General features: G+C 39.6%; 1 protein-coding gene across 1 annotated transcript in view; it reads right to left on the bottom strand.

Moving 5' to 3' along the window:
* Positions 1-1,409: 1,409 nt before the first annotated feature.
* The window catches only part of traf5 (Tnf receptor-associated factor 5), a 26,065-nt gene continuing 21,421 nt past the window's right edge, over positions 1,410-6,053 (bottom strand). The window contains exon 12 of the transcript XR_006055361.1: positions 1,410-2,130. The gene's annotated coding sequence lies outside the window, so the exon portion shown is untranslated. The remainder of the gene's footprint in view (positions 2,131-6,053) is intronic.

Below are 6,053 nucleotides of genomic sequence, written 5' to 3'. Positions count from 1 at the left end.
GGCTGAATAATTACACACACCCCACTTTGCAGTTATTTAGTTGTAAAAAATGTTTGGAATCATGTAGGATTTTTGTTCCACTTCTCACGTGTAAACCACTTTGTGTTGGTCTTTCACGTGGAATTCCAATAAAATTGATTCATGTTTGTGGCTGTAATGTGACAAAATGTGGAAAAGTTCAAGGGGCTTTTGCGATACTTTGTACCTGGATTATTGCATTAAGCTTGTCCATTTCTTAATTTAGTCTAAAGTTGAGGTCTCCCTCAAGAACAAGAGAGCAACCTAGATATTCAGAGTCTACAGTAAAAAAAAAGCGTGGAAGACCAAGATATCGTCAACATTTGGGCCCTATACACTTACAATACATATCTTTGTATAGATAATTTCATGATTAGAAATTTTCTCTCTGGATCTATAACTCTGTTGAGTACTGTGAAATTAACACTTTTATGTATTAAAATTACTATTCCCCTAATGATATAGCAGGCTGAGAACACATTAGGAAACACAAGTGTTTTAAATTCATCTGTAGCTGTGACAGGTCTGCCTGTAGTTTTTTTTTTGTTTTGTTTGTTTTTTAAAATATATTTAACCTCTTATCCTTAACCTCTGGTTCCAACAGATTCCATGTGACAAACCTTAGTGTGCCCATAGCTAATGTGTAGCTAATGTTGCTCACTGTGTGTGATGCTTAAATGAATGAGAATAAAAGACATACATCACTCAGGAAAAAAAAAGTGTAGCGAGAGGTTCCACAAGGGTGCAATATGTAAATGAGAGTGGTTCTTGTTGTTGCCTGATTATGTGTTTCAATAGTAACTTATATGAGCAAGTATGTGTGCGCTTTCTGCTGTTATTATGCCCACTACGCTAGATACATGCACTTCTCAATCAGAGTTTAGATACTGCTGATTGGCAGTCTCAAATTCCTGGATATCTTTTTATATCCTTTTCCTGTTTTGTAAAGTTCATCTATCTTCTCCTGGAGATCCTTTAATAATTTTTTTGCTTTCACCATGCCCCCAAGCCCAGAAACTCACTAACGTTTTATAGACATACACTTATTACAAGCAAACAGATCACAGGGGAGGATAGCTACCTTTAGTAGTCATTTAAACCTGTGTGTCAACTTGTGTGATTTTGATTTTTTTCTGTTGTCATTATGATTTATGTTTTTCATATTGTTAAACATCCTGCAAAACAACCTGACAAAACAAACAACCTGATTTAATTTCTCTAAATCTGAAAGTGGCTATGCAGCGACATTCCCCATCCAAAAATACCATAGTGTGAAAAAATGTTTGCCACCTTTCTGTTTTTCTGTATGTTTGTCACACTTAAATGTTTCTGATGATTATAAAAATGTAAATATTACACAAAGATAACACAAGTAAACACAAAATGCCGTTTCTAAATGAAGGTATTTATTATTAAGGGGGAAAAAAAATCCAAAATTATATGGCCCTGTGTGAAAAAGTGATTGTCCCTAAATCTAATAACTTTTTGGACCACCCTTAGCAGCAACAGCTGCAATCATGTGCAATAACTGGCACTGGGTCTTTTACAGCTGTGGAGAAATTTTGGTACATCTTTGTAGATTTGTTGTAATTCAACCACCTTGGAGGGTTTTTGAACATGAACTGCTGAGAAGCTGTGGCCATGCCACAGCGTCTTGTCCTGATGCAGAAAGTGAGCTTCAGCTTAAGATCACGAATAGATGGCTGGAAAATCTCCTTCAGGATGTTTTGGTAGACAGCAGAATCCAGGCTTGAATTTACCAGAGGAAGTCTTCCAGGTCACGAGGCATTAGAACAGCTCCAGACCATCACACGTTGTCGATGTGCTCTTGGAGTAAAATTGGTATTTTGAGGTTTTGTTCCCTGCACCTTCAGGTCGGGATATGGGGCTTGACTGTCCTCTGCACTTATGTGCCGAATGGCGGTTCAGAGTACCCAGCCTTCTTGGAGTCCCTGGGCAGGGTGCTTGAGGATGCTCCACCTGGGGACTCTGTTGTCCTATTGGGAGACTTCAACAACAGTGAGTAGTGACTGGGAGGAACGGCCTCGCAGATCTGAACCTGATTGGTGTTTTGTTGTTGGACTTCTGTGCAACCACAATTTGTCCAAAAAGCTGTGAGAGCAAATACAGGAATATCAGGTATTAGAATTGGAGGAAGAGACCTAATTTATTTATTTGCAGATGATATAATATTCTTATGACTAATTTGAAAGATAGTATCCCTAATCTCTAAATCAAAATTAATGTTTCTTAATGAGGAAGAAAGAAGAAGGCCTGTTGTGGCCAACCTGTTTAAAACAACTATGGTAGGCTTTAAATACTTCAGGCATCAGGATCACCCCAAACCTCAAGGACATAACCTCAATTAATTATGACCCCCTTGTAGAAGAAGTCACAGAAACGCTAAACTGATGGTTAAATCTAACCAAAATGTTTATATTATTTCCAAACACTTCCAAATCATTTTCTGACAGTTTAAACAAACTATTTAACCAATTTATTTGGAGTAATAGGAAGGCAAGGCTCCACCTAAAGCTACTTTACCTGCCCTATGAAAGAAGTCTCCAAGTCCCCCGCCTCAGACAGTATTATACGGCTGCCAAACTAACATCAGCCACCCATTATTTTTGCCCAACAACATCCTGGGTCAACATTGAGCAAGAATTTGTTCTAGATCTTCCCTTAAACACTTTTCTATATTCTTCAGACACCGAGATATTAAAAAAGAATACAACAAACCCATTTTTGAAAAACACAATTATAATTTGGCATGCAACACATAAAAATTTCGGCGATCCTCCAACGCTTTCGCAATTCACTCCTATTTGGGGTAATGAAAAGTTTACTCCTGGTAAAAATGATGGAGGATTTAAAATGTGGAAAATTGAAGGGATTCAAAAAGTTAAAGATCTATATGCAGACAGCATGTTGCTCACTTTTGGTCAGGTCAAAAAATATTTAATACCTCCAAAGCACTTCCTTAAATACTTACACACATAGCAGACAGGTCTGGCTCGGATCTGGTATCAAGCCGGCACTGCTGGCTGACTTCCGGCATGATAAGACGTATGTCATCCAGATATGGGCCAGGCCTGTCTATGTAATTAATGACATGCCATATCTGGCTTGATTGTGGTTTGGTTTATGTGGCCCAGGCCCATAGAAAACAGGTGTGGCCCGGATCCGACATCAAGCTGGCACTTCTGACTGACTGGTGTCACGGCAGGGTGTATGTCAACCAGATGTGAGGAAGCACTCAGTTTAGAGAAAGTGTGTGATTGGGTGAATGTGGCATCTTGTATAGAGCACTTTGAGTAATCTGGGAGACTCGAAAAGCACTATATAACAATCAGTCCATTTACTGTGCGAACAGAGTTTTGTCATGTTACTTTTGCACTATTATGTTCCGACACATGTTGTTATTACATGGCTTGATTGAGGTACACATTAGGCTGACATCTGGGGCCAGAGCTGAAACTGTTCTGGGCCAGCACAGGGCCAGCAGTGTGTTTACAACTGGCGTTGTGCGGGCCACATCTGGCAAACCTGATTTGGGCCACCAAAGGGCCGTCATGTGGGCCCTGTGTAAGCAGATTGTGTGGGTCAGATCCGGGCCATACCAACTTTGCTATGTGGGTACAATTGAAAAATTATATGTCATCAAAAATGCAACAGATTCCTGACCTTCCACCATTACAAAAAATACAGGAGGTATGCATTGAGAATACAAAAGGGAAGGCTTTCTTTCTATGTACTATAACTTATTGATGCTTTCCTCAGCCAAAGACTCAGCCATGTTAGATGCATGGAGAAGGGATAATCCAAGAGGACATAGATGAAAATGATTGGAACCAGTCTTGCTTAAAAGCACACAAACAAACAATAAACATGCGCTTTACACTTCTCCGATATAAATGGGTCATGAGAACCTATAAAACACCCATCAAGCTCCATCATATGTCCAATCACATTTCAGACATCTCTACTAAATGTTAAGTTGAAAAGGGAACTCTTCTCCATGTGAATGCCCTAAAATCCAGGAATTTTGGAAAGATGCAATCAAATGTCTGTCTGAAATGTTTAAGGTAAAAATCCCTTTAAAAGGTAAACTCTGTGTACTTGGAATATCCAAGGGAATTTAAACAACTGGCAAAACAGACTAAATTACTGGACTATGGACTACTTAAAGCCAGAAGAGCCATTGCACTATGTTGGAGGAGTATGGATGCTCCCTCCATGGGACTCTGGAAGAAGGAAATTGCAGACTCTCTAGGCCTGGAAAGGCTAACATATATTGCCAAGGGCAAACAATTGGACTTTATGAATATGTGGAAGCCATACAAGGATATGATAGGGAGTGGAGGTGGAGGCTGTTCATGAGAAAGAAGGGAAAGAAGGGTTTGAAGTGTGGATGGGTGTGTGAATGTGAGGATGTTCAAACATTTGTTTGTATTGTATAAAAGAAAATTTCAATAAAAATATATGAAAAAAAGATAATTTCTTAGAACTTGCATAAATTGAAAATTATCAACATGTTACATTTTAAGTAATAGAGTGAATTGAGATTAATTCATTAAAATTGGGAATTGTTCATCCAGGAAATATTTGCCTGTTTCCTTTGGCAGCCTCAAGGCTTTTTGAATGATGATGCTGTAAAGCTTGGGACACCTACAGTGGTGTGAAAGAGTGTTCCCCCTTCCTGATTTCCTAGTGTTTTGTCGCACCTAAATGTTTCAGATCATCAAAAAATTGTAAATTAAAAAAAAAAAAGTAAATACAAAATGCAGTTTTTAAATGAGCATTTCACTGATTAAGGGAGAAAAATCTTCCAAACCTACCAGGTCGTGTGTAAAAAAGTAATCGTCCCTCTTTTTAAACCATTAATGGTGATTAACCACTTTTAGAAAGCTGAGTTCAGTTTCACTAAACAAACGCGGGCCTGATTACTGGCAGACCTGTTGAATCAAGAAATAATTTAAAAAGATAGCCATCTAAAGCAGTGGTGGCCAACTCCAGGCCTCAAGAGTAGGGATGGGTACCAGAATACGGCGCATTTCTCGGCTTTTAACAAAATGCTATACTCGCCAGGTGTTTCATCAGATTCGAGGAGTTACCTCCTTTGCACAGTATCACCTTAAAGCACTTGTTGCAGGCTGCTGAGTTTGCATCTTTTGCTGTGAAGTACAGCCAGAATTTGACCGCTTCTGAAGGATATAAAAAAACAACAACAATAGAATAATATTAAACACAGAGTGAACCCGTCTTCCTTCATTAAATAGGTTCTTTTAGATGTTAAGGAGGAATTGACTTAACCAGGCTGGCGGAGAATGAAGACAACAGGACACCTGCAGATGGGGAATCAGTGAGCCTTTATTGAGACAGAGACAACCTCTCAAAACAGCTCACATCAGGAGATTCCAAAGATTTGCTGTGAGGATGGGTATATATTCTCTAAAACTTACAGGGGGAAGTGCTGCACTAGCAGAAAAACAACTCCATAAAAGGAAATCTAGCCTCTTCGGCGTGTAGATATCTTGCACCTGCAGGATGAGGCGATCGCTTCTTATCGCTCTCAAGGCCAAAGTCGTGAGCACATTTTTATTACACAGTTTGCACAGTAACTTTAAAGCTGAACAATGTTTAAACAGATTATATTTTCTTCAAATCCCCCTTTTGACCCATCTTAAAATGGGTCAACACACAAAAATAAGTAACATTCAAAGGAACACAGAGACGTGTCGAAGCCTGGCTCGAAAAACTCCTCGGGTCTTATCATTTGTCTTTATCTGTCATTGCAGATGAGGAGAAAAGAGTCCAGGCGCCACCCTGCCCAGGGGTCGGCTGCAAGCAGTCTCGGTTCCAGACGAAAGCAGTAACAGCTGTCCATCACGATCAGAGTTTTCATCATCCGTTGGCGAGGAGGTGGGAAGTTGACTAGCCAATAAAGGCATCTGCAGGGCGAGATCCTTATCCTCCGGAGTGAGAGCTGTAACAATCAGTCTCTGGAAGAGGGATCGAATGCATGGAATACCGGA

Source organism: Haplochromis burtoni, unplaced genomic scaffold (genome assembly GCF_018398535.1).
Source record: "Haplochromis burtoni strain Fernald_Lab_line unplaced genomic scaffold, NCSU_Asbu1 Contig_303, whole genome shotgun sequence".
Classification (NCBI taxonomy): domain Eukaryota; kingdom Metazoa; phylum Chordata; class Actinopteri; order Cichliformes; family Cichlidae; genus Haplochromis; species Haplochromis burtoni.
This window is presented reverse-complemented; position numbering and strand designations above follow the sequence as displayed.